Source organism: Alosa pseudoharengus, unplaced genomic scaffold (assembly GCF_046254945.1).
Source record: "Alosa pseudoharengus isolate Yale_2024_CS ecotype anadromous, Long Island Sound unplaced genomic scaffold, YU_APseudo_1.1 YU_APseudo_1.1_scf_7, whole genome shotgun sequence".
Classification (NCBI taxonomy): Eukaryota; Metazoa; Chordata; class Actinopteri; order Clupeiformes; family Clupeidae; genus Alosa; species Alosa pseudoharengus.
In genome coordinates this window covers 25,142,691-25,153,687 of record NW_027468859.1, presented here as the reverse complement: position 1 = coordinate 25,153,687, position 10,997 = coordinate 25,142,691, and the positions used below count along the sequence as shown (strand labels likewise).

At 38.4% G+C, this 10,997-nt stretch overlaps 1 long non-coding RNA gene across 1 annotated transcript; it reads left to right on the top strand.

Annotated features, from left to right (window-relative positions):
- On the top strand, window positions 1–9,456 carry LOC143109390 (uncharacterized). Its single transcript, XR_012983844.1, has 5 exons — window positions 1–367; window positions 1,515–1,595; window positions 1,915–1,947; window positions 4,081–4,354; window positions 7,874–9,456. It is a non-coding gene; the product is annotated as an uncharacterized LOC143109390 (long non-coding RNA).
- Window positions 9,457–10,997: the final 1,541 nt, after the last annotated feature.

Genomic DNA, 10,997 nt, shown 5'->3' with positions numbered 1-10,997 from the left:
AACCCAGTCTCACGTCTGAACGTGTCACTGTCACGTTAATTAATCTATTGGGACGTGTTGTGTAACACGTTTCCTTGTTAAAAAACGTGTTGAGCAAAACGTAATTATCGTGTTACTATCACGTTGTATTTCGCTTTCAACGAGCCAACAGAACCACGTCATCTGTCAAAAAAGCCTGACCTCACAAAATGGGGAGAATGTTATTTGATGCTTTTGACGTGCAGTTTCACACTCTTAAGCCTGTTTTGAGTTGTGGATTAGAAGGAGCCACCTTCTGGCTAGCAGTTTGAGAAGCCTGAACCCCAGAATCCAGAAACAATAACCGAGCAGGGACGGAGAAAAAAGAAGAATCCAAATGGGAAATGAGGTGAGCCTTGCTACTCCCGCTAGCATGATTATTTTGCTAGCAATTGAGCAAAACATTTTAAAGTTGATTTAACATGAAATAGTAGCCTATGCATGGGCAATACTGTGAATTCAGAGTAGGCTTGCACAACTTATAATTTAGCTAACGTGCATGATGTAATGTTACATTAATCTGTAAAACAGCTGTTGTCTGTGTAAATTAGCGTAATATTGTTAGTGTGGGCTACAGCTAACAGCTGGGCCTATCAGCCAGGCATGTATAATCGATAATCATGATGAACGTGAATAGATTTCGTTGGGAAAACGCGCATTGTTATAGGCCACATATCAGGTATAAAACAATTGTATTCTGATACAGCAGTTCTCCAGATGTTAGATATTCACTTATATTATAATATAATATTGTATTTCTTTAACCTGATTAAGAGAGGGGTTTAATTCAATAGAGAATTGCAATGTGTGTAGTATTATATTAGATAATAATATAGATATTAGATTAGGCTAGATTTAGATTAGATTCAACTTTATTGTAATTTAAAAGAGTAGGCTACAGGTACAGAGCCAATGAAATGCAGTTGACATCCAACCAGAAGTGTAGTTAGATAAATAGGCAAGTTTTCCAGATGACATGTGTACAGAGACAGAAATAGCCTATACAGTGAATATGGAATGTGTGTCTAGCCTATAACAAAACAAATTGATAGTAATACATACAGTAATAATGATAATAGCAGTAATTACAGTAGGCCACTCGCACTGTTGTTGGTGACGTGTCTGTTTCCTATTGTTCCATGCCACTCTCCTACTGTCTCCTTTACTGTCCTGCGCCACTCGCCTACTATATTTTGCCTCTTGCCTACTGTCCAGCACCATTCGTCTACCGTCTCCTATGCTGACCCACGCCACTCACCTACTGTTTCCTAACTGTCCCATGCCACAAACTGTAACATTAAGCTGACACAATCTTGCTGCACGGTTACTTATCTGCATGCAATCACTATTGCCAGCTGTTATGAGTAAACATTATATTGGGACACCAATATATTTCTGATTCATGGGCAGTGTATTTGCTACTGAAGAAAAGGAGAACACATAGTAATTGTTCTTGGATGGGTATTTAGAGTAAGGTTTCTATTGATTTTTTTCAGATAAGGCCTCTTCATTTTCAACTGTGAAGGATCTACATGGACTTGGTCTGGATAGCCTTTCCTGTTTTGATGAGCCAGTCGGTATGTATTAGACATTCTTTAGGATAAAAGGATAAAAGGAGCCATATGTTATCAAAAATTCTACACCCATATGTAGAAAAGCTTTGTTGCTGTTTGTTATTGTTGTTGTTGAAAACTACGTTGAATGCAAAGAGATACATATGTCCCTTGAGAGGAGAGGGATGAGTGTGGATGGTTGAATTGTCCAACAGGCATAAAAATCTGATTGTGTATGATTGTGTTTGTGTCTGTATATGATTTTTTTGTACTTGTTGCATTTTAAGCATGCTTATATACTTTACGCCATGGTGGTCTAAATTGTCTTTATTGCCACTTGCAGGGTCTAGAGGAAAAACCCTATATGAGCCCCAGGGTGAGTAGTGTATAATTACTTTATCCCAAGCTTGATTTTCGTAGAAAGGTGTTCAAACCAAAGTCAAACCAAAATCTTCTAAAATAATAGATAGATAGATAGATAGATAGATTTATTATTTGTCCTTTCGGAAAATTGTTCTGCGCCATACAGTAGACAGTTAGACAAGACTGAATACAAGACGGAATATAGACCAGAATTTCCCTCACCCCAACCGCCCCCACCCTACCACACCCCCACACATACACAACATCTGGGGCCGTATTCACAAAGAATTTTAAGGCTAAAAGTAGCTCCTAAGTGGCGAATTTAGGAGCAACTCCTAAAAATAATGGGCGTGTCACTCCTAACTTTAGGACTCCTAATTTTTTTCACTAAAAGTAATTCACAAAGCATTTTAGACCTAAAAGTAGCACCTAAGTCTGGGACAGCTTAAAAGTAGTCGAGAGGACTCCTAACTCACTAAGACCTATTCACAAACAGCTTTTTGTGGCATTTCACGTTGCGATGTTTTGAAATGCGTCGCCTATGCGGCAACAGGAGCTTCCAATCGCGAGGGAACAATTTTGCATTCATAAAAGGGATGCAATAACGCCACCAACAACAACCAAAACTACTCATTGTTAACATGTAAATTAAATGTAACGTTTCATTGTGAATCAAATTAAAATGGTCTCTTCTTTGCAAACGTAGGCATATGTGACATTCAATAATGTTGCAAAAGATACTGCATCAGTCCGTATGTTTCATTAGGCTACTACTGTAGGCTATTTGTTTTGCCTTACTCTTTATTCATTTAGGCTAGGCCTTTTTATTCAATTATTCATCATCTTCCGTCCTTCGAGCTACTTGTGTAGCGCACGCATTCTCAGACCTGTCACCTGTCACTCATCATCGTAAGGGAGGTGTTTGGAATCATTCCCGCGTTACAATCATCAGCCAATCAAGGTGGTCACTTCAGTCAAGCTCGTGCATGAGTAATGACGTCATCCATAGCAACGAAGACTCACTCTTAGTTTAGGAGTTGCCATTTTTCCTTACTAAGAGTAGGTCTGAAAGGCTTTGTGAATAACTTTTAAGAGAAAACTCCTAGCTAAAATCTTTTAGTGCGATTTAGGAGTACTCCTAGTGGTAAGATAAAAGGCTTTGTGAATACGGCCCCAGGACAGAAGGCATAGACTCCACTACACATGTATAGAATGATAAAGTGCAGTTGTGCATACTGTGATAGTCCAGCTGGAAAAAAAGTGCATGGTCCTGCAGGTAACGTCTTGTTCAACAATGTAATGCTAGTTGGAATGAATTACCTACTGGCTCAATTTGTTTGGAAAGAAGGTAGCCTGAACTTCCCTGATGGCAACACCTCATATGCCTGGTGTATGGGATGTGACATATCTCTATTAATTGCATGACCTTTCTTCAACACCCTTCTTTCACAGGTCGTAGCAATACTGTCTAGTTTTTTCCCCTCAACATTGCTGGCCATGTTAACTATCTTGTTTTTTTTTGTCACTGACAAAGAGAAATACCAGGTAACACAACAAAAAAGTAGCATGCTCTCCACGTTATGGTTAAATTATCGGAATGAGTGCGATGGTGATGCAATCCTGCTTTTCAATTAGTTGAGATGGTGTTTGACATTAAATTATAAGCAGGTCAGTTTCACATAATAAGCTATTTGTTTCTTTGGGTCTGGGTAATTCATGTGACAAAAAATTCTGTTATAGGCTTCTACCGTTTTTCTGAAAAACAAAGCAGTACAACAACATTTCTATCTCCAAAATAATGCATCGTACGCATGTGTGTACTACGTAGTGCATGCAGCTTTTAATGTCCAAAGTAGCCTATACTGATTTTCCTGCATAAGAACTACAAATACTCCTCCAAAACTACAGTCTTGACACTTGAAGTTGTGGAGTTATATTTTAGTAGCCTATTCTATAATAGAATAAATACCCACATCAGTTTTACCCTTGTCTCACCTGTATACAACATATGTCTATGAATTGCAGTAGTGATCAAATGAAAAAGGAAAGAAAGGTGTCCTGATGTGTTGTTTAGGGATGGTCCTGCAATGTTTTCTCGACATATTTTTATGTCTTTTTTTTCTCCCCTCTACTTATGTTTTCACAGATCCTTGCTCCTATCCTGATGTATGGGTTGCACTTCATTATATGACTCTAACAGAACACTCACAGAAAGGAGAGTGGTGTCAAACTACAAGACAGCCAGCATGTAAGCAAGGCCTTGTTTGTCCTTGTTTGGCTACTCATTTGTCTACTTCCTGAAGAGGCTGAAGCATGATGGCCTTGACACCTCAGTCCTTGCTTCCATTAACAGCTGTGTTATGGAGTGCATCCTCACATCATGGTCTACTGCAGCGGTGGATACAGAGGACAATTGGCAGGTATTTTACGTCACTTTTACATTACTTTTACTGTGATTTTGCTAGATATGGTTGTCGCTGTGCTGAATATAGGCCCATATTGTAGATCGAGAAACCGACTGTACAACTGATACATCTTGGGCTATACTATTAAGGGACAGCTGAATTGACCACCTAAACCATATATTTTCTGAAAGCAAATAGCCTCTAGAAGTCAATTAATATACATTAAGACATGTCCCACCTTCCTACTGACTTTGGTGCATCATAAGGCGTACATAGGCCCATATTGTAGATCGAGAAACGCATTGTACAGCGGATACATCTTGGGCTATACCATTAAAGGACAGCTGAATTGACCACCTAAACCATATATTTTCTGAAAGCCTATAGCCTCTAGATGTCAATTAATATACATTAAGACATGCTCCACCTTCTTACTGACTTTGGTGCATCATAAGGCGTACATAGGCCTATATTGTAGATCGAGAAACCGACTGTACAACTGATACATCTTGGGCTATACTATTAAGGGACAGCTGAATTGACCACCTAAACCATATATTTTCTGAAAGCCTATAGCCTCTAGATGTCTATTAATATACATTAAGACATGTCCCACCTTCCTACTGACTTTGGTGCATCATAAGGTGTACATAGGCCCATATTGTAGATCGAGAAACTGACTGTACAACTGATACATCTTGGGCTATACTATTAAGGGACAGCTGAATTGACCACCTAAACCATATATTTTCTGAAAGCCTATAGCCTCTAGATGTCAATTAATATACATTAAGACATGTCCCACCTTCCTACTGACTTTGACATATCATAAGGTGTACATAGGCCCATATTGTAGATCGAGAAACGCATTGTACAGCGGATACATCTTGGGCTATACTATTAAGGGACAGCTGAATTGACCACCTAAACCATATATTTTCTGAAAGCCTATAGCCTCTAGATGTCAATTAATATACATTAAGACATGTCCCACCTTCCTACTGACTTTGACATATCATAAGGTGTACATAGGCCCATATTGTAGATCGAGAAACGCATTGTACAGCGGATACATCTTGGGCTATACTATTAAGGGACAGCTGAATTGACCACCTAAACCATATATTTTCTGAAAGCCTATAGCCTCTAGATGTCAATTAATATACATTAAGACATGCCCCAACTTCCTACTGACTTTGGTGCATCATAAGGCGTACATAGGCCCATATTGTAGATCGAGAAACGCATTGTACAGCTGATACATCTTGGGCTATACTGTTAAGGGACAGCTGAATTGACCACCTAAACCATATATTTTCTGAAAGCGTATAGCCTCTAGATGTCAATTAATATACATTAAGACATGCCCCAACTTCCTACTGACTTTGGTGCATCATAAGGCATACATAGGCCCATATTGTAGATCGAGAAACGCATTGTACAGCTGATACATCTTGGGCTATACTGTTAAGGGACAGCTGAATTGACCACCTAAACCATATATTTTCTGAAAGCAAATAGCCTCTAGATGTCAATTAATATACATTAAGACATGTCCCACCTTCCTACTGACTTTGGTGCATCATAAGGCGTACATAGGCCCATATTGTAGATCGAGAAACGCATTGTACAGCGGATACATCTTGGGCTATACTATTAAGGGACAGCTGAATTGACCACCTAAACCATATATTTTCTGAAAGCCTATAGCCTCTAGATGTCAATTAATATACATTAAGACATGCCCCAACTTCCTACTGACTTTGGTGCATCATAAGGCATACATAGGCCCATATTGTAGATCGAGAAACGCATTGTACAGCTGATACATCTTGGGCTATACTGTTAAGGGACAGCTGAATTGACCACCTAAACCATATATTTTCTGAAAGCCTATAGCCTCTAGATGTCAATTAATATACATTAAGACATGCCCCAACTTCCTACTGACTTTGGTGCATCATAAGGCATACATAGGCCCATATTGTAGATCGAGAAACGCATTGTACAGCTGATACATCTTGGGCTATACTGTTAAGGAACAGCTGAATTGACCACCTAAACCATATATTTTCTGAAAGCAAATAGCCTCTAGATGTCAATTAATATACATTAAGACATGTCCCACCTTCCTACTGACTTTGGTGCATCATAAGGCGTACATAGGCCTATATTGTAGATCAAGAAACCGATTGTACAACTGATACATCTTGGGCTATACTATTAAGCGACAGCTGAATTGACCACCTAAACCATATATTTTCTGAAAGCCTATAGCCTCTAGATGTCTATTAATATACATTAAGACATGTCCCACCTTACTACTGACTTTGGTGCATCATAAGGTGTACATAGGCCCATAATGTAGATCGAGAAACGCATTGTTCAGCGGATACATTTTGGGCTATACCATTAAGGGACAGCTGAATTGACCACCTAAACCATATATTTTCTGAAAGCAAATAGCCTCTAGGTGTCAATTAATATACATTAAGACATGTCCCACCTTCCTACTGACTTTGGTGCATCATAAGGCGTACATAGGCCCATATTGTAGATCGAGAAATGCATTGTACAGCTGATACATCTTGGGCTGTACTATTAAGGGACAGCTTAGTTGACCACCTAAAGCATATATTTTCTGAAAGCCTATAGCCTCTAGATGTCAATTAATATATATTAAGACATGTCCCACCTTCCTACTGACTTTGACATATCATAAGGTGTACATAGGCCCATATTGTAGATCGAGAAACGCATTATACAGCGGATACATCTCGGGCTATACTATTAAGGGACAGCTGAATTGACCACCTTAATCATATATTTTCTGAAAGCCTATAGCCTCTAGATGTCAATTAATATACATTAAGACATGTCCCACCTTCCTACTGACTTTGGTGCATCATAAGGCGTTTGCAGGAAGGTGGACCATGTGCTAATGTATTATGTTAACTCACATGTATAAGTGACAAGCTTTAAGAAAATATATGGTTTGCATGGCTGAAACTGCTTTGCCTTTATGTTGGAGCTCAAAACCTATCATATGCCCCATTCATTTGCCAATATACAAAATAGTGCCATGTATTCATTTATGTCCTCCAACGTTTGCAGGAAGGTGGGCCATGTGCTAGTGTATTAAGGGACAGCTGAATTGACCACCTAAACCACATATTTTGTGAAAACCCATGGCCTCTAGATGTCAATTAATATTAATTAAGACATTTCCCACCTTCCTACTTACTCTGGCATATCATAAAGCATACATAGGCCCATATTGTAGATTGAGAAACAAATTGTTCAGTTAATACAATTTGGCGTACACTATTAAGGGACAGCTGATTTAACCACCTAAACCATACTAGGACTTGGTCCACCCTCTTTAAATACTTTTGCGCACTATATTAAAGGCATAGACCTGCATTTTATAAGTGGACTTTATAGTCATCAGTATGTTTGAACATGTCAAGAGAAACACTGAGATTGTAGTTTCTTTCTTTGTACACTTGTTTTATCTCTATTTCTAATTTCCAGGTTGTCAGCTGTTATCAGGCTCATCACCAAAGCAGAAAGACATGCCAGGAAGGAGCAAGGCACAGGCCAGGAAGGAGCAAGGCAAAGCCCGGGGATTTTTCTGCAGTTGTTGCTGCCCGTTATAGAAGGACTGCTCCTGAGAATAGATGGGTGTCTACATCGTTTTGCAAAATGGGTCTTCTACACATGATGTTTGTCAAGCACTGCTCATTGACTGGACAGGTGTCCTCTGTATTGTGACCATTGGTCATAGGCGCCACATGACTGTCTCAAAGTCCTCTACATCATTCCGGTGACGGGACTTCTGGCCTAGTCTGACAGGATGGGTCTTGTGTTACTGTAACCAGACGGCTCAACAATGCATCATTCTCGTCCATGCCCTCATCGCCTCAAGACTGGAGTACTGCAACAGCATTCTCTATGGTCTTGAAAGATATTATTGTCTTTATTATTATTATTATTATTATTATTATTTACAGGTCTCTCTGCACCCGAACCAGCAGGTTCAGAGGAAGCTTCTTTTCTGTGGCTGTCACCCGACTGGACTGTAGCTCTGTATCCCGGTGACAACCAATCAACTAAGCCCCCAAATACCCTATTCCACCCATAGTGTTATTTATTTACAAATGCACATACTGTAATTACAATTATACATAACCATATTCTACTTCTCTTCATGCTATCCATCCTGAACATACACTTCTTACTACTCTTATAATGTTACTGTTTCTGCACTACAATGGTACTGTTACCACACTGCACATATCTGTCTATATGGTTCATACTGAATATCCATATTTATTCTGTTTTTCTCATATGTTCTGTTAATACACTGCCCATATTTATATCTAATTTATATTACTCTAAACCACTTTCTGTAAACCAACTGCATATTACTGTCTACACGACACTATACAGTATTTCTTGTCCTGCCTATGCACCATCTGTCTATACTTTGTATATCACATTGCACTTTTGCTTTGTACAGGGTTCCCACGGGTCATAGAATTTCTGGAATATCATGGAATTTTAGAAAGTCTATTCCAGACATGGAAAGTCAGGGAATTTTTATCATTTTGGGGGCAAGGTCATGGAATATCAGGGAATTTTGTCGTAGTGGTTTATGATGTACTAGCCAAAATGCATATTTCCACACAGTATTGGTGTATATCTGGTTATTAGCTTTACAGCTTGCTTGAGTAGCCCAACTGCCAATGCCTATTTATTCATCTCTCGCTCTAAAAAAGTAAAAGACTCTTGATGCGGGTGCTCTGAAATCATTGGTCGGTATATTGTAAGTCATGGAAATTCAGGTGTTTTGTCAGGGAAAAGTCATAGAATTTTACATTTGACTTAGAGTGGGAACTCTGTACTTTTACTCTGCACAATGACAATAAAGGTGAATCTGATCAAATGTAAATTATTATTTAGTGCCTGTAGTGCTGCTTTGTATTAGCATACCTTTGCTGTTTGTTTTATGTGTATTGGACAACCCCCTGTTTAAAGCAATCACAAACTTACAGATTTTGATTGATCTTGATACACAGATGTGTGTTGTGCTGAAATAAACCCAATTTCACTTATCTTAGGTGCTGTGAGACTTTTGATGCACAAGAAATCTTAAGAAATGGCCGTTCAGAGAGCATTGTTTTGACAGATGTTGACCAACAAAGTTCTTAAATCATACACAAATCATTAAAACATCCATATTTTGATTGAATATGATGCACAGAAGTGTGTTGTGCTGAAATAAACCCAATTTCACTTATCTTAGGTGCGGTGGGAATTTTGATGCACAAGAAATCTTTAGAAATGGCCGTTCAGAGAGCATTTTTTGACAGATGTTGACCAACAAAAGTTATTAAATCATACACAAACCATTAAAACATCCATATTTTGATTGAATATGATGCACAGAAGTGTGTTGTGCTGAAATAAACCCAATTTCACTTATCTTAGGTGCGGTGGGAATTTTGATGCACAAGAAATCTTTAGAAATGGCCGTTCAGAGAGCATTTTTTGACAGATGTTGACCAACAAAAGTTATTAAATCATACACAAACCATTAAAACATCCATATTTTGATTGAATATGATACACAGAGGTGTGCTGTGCTGAAATAAACCCAATTTCACTTATCTTAGGTGCTGTGGGACTTTTGATGCACAATAAATCTTAAGAAATGGCTGTTCAGAGAGCATTGTTTTGACCAACAAAAGTTCTTAAATCATACACAAACCATTAAAACATCCATATTTTGATTGAATATGATACACAGAGGTGTGCTGTGCTGAAATAAACCCAATTTAACTTATCTTAGGTGCTGTGGGAATTTTGATGCACAAGAAATCTTCAGAAATGGCCGTTCAGAGAGCATTTTTTGACAGATGTTGACCAACAAAAGTTCTTAAATCATACACAAACCATTAAAACATCCATATTTTTATTGAATATGATACACAGAGGTGTGCTGTGCTGAAATAAACCCAATTTCACTTATCTTAGGTGTTGTGGGACTTTTGATGCACAAGAAATCTTCAGAAATAACTGTTTAGAGAGCATATTTGACAGATATTGACCAACAAAAGTTCTTAAATCATAAACAAACCATTAAAACATCCATATTTTGATTGAATATGATACACAGAGGTGTGCTGCGCTGAAATAACCCCAATTTCACTGATCTTACCTGCCATGGCAAGTTTGATGCACCGGGCATACTCAGAAACTACAATTGAGACACCCATATGGCCAGACAGGCCTAGGTAAGTGTCACACCCATTATTTCATGAAATGTCAACATGTGGCACATATTTTGATACAGGGAATGATAACAAACGTGTTTGTCAAATTTGAGACCTCTAGCTGCTTGTATGTTGTCAGGAGGCGGAGCCAAAGATTGGAAAATGTAGATTTCTAGGGGGCGCTATAGAGTCTATGAATGTGTGAGGTGTGATTTTACATATCTCGTATATTTTATGTCATAGATAGATGTCACATGCCAAATGTAGTCTGTTTATGAGGTATGCAAGTTAGAAATGCTAACCCTAGGTTTAAAAGGCCATAATTTTCATAGGTCAGACAGGCCTTGATAGGATTACACCAGTTAATTCAAGATAGTACC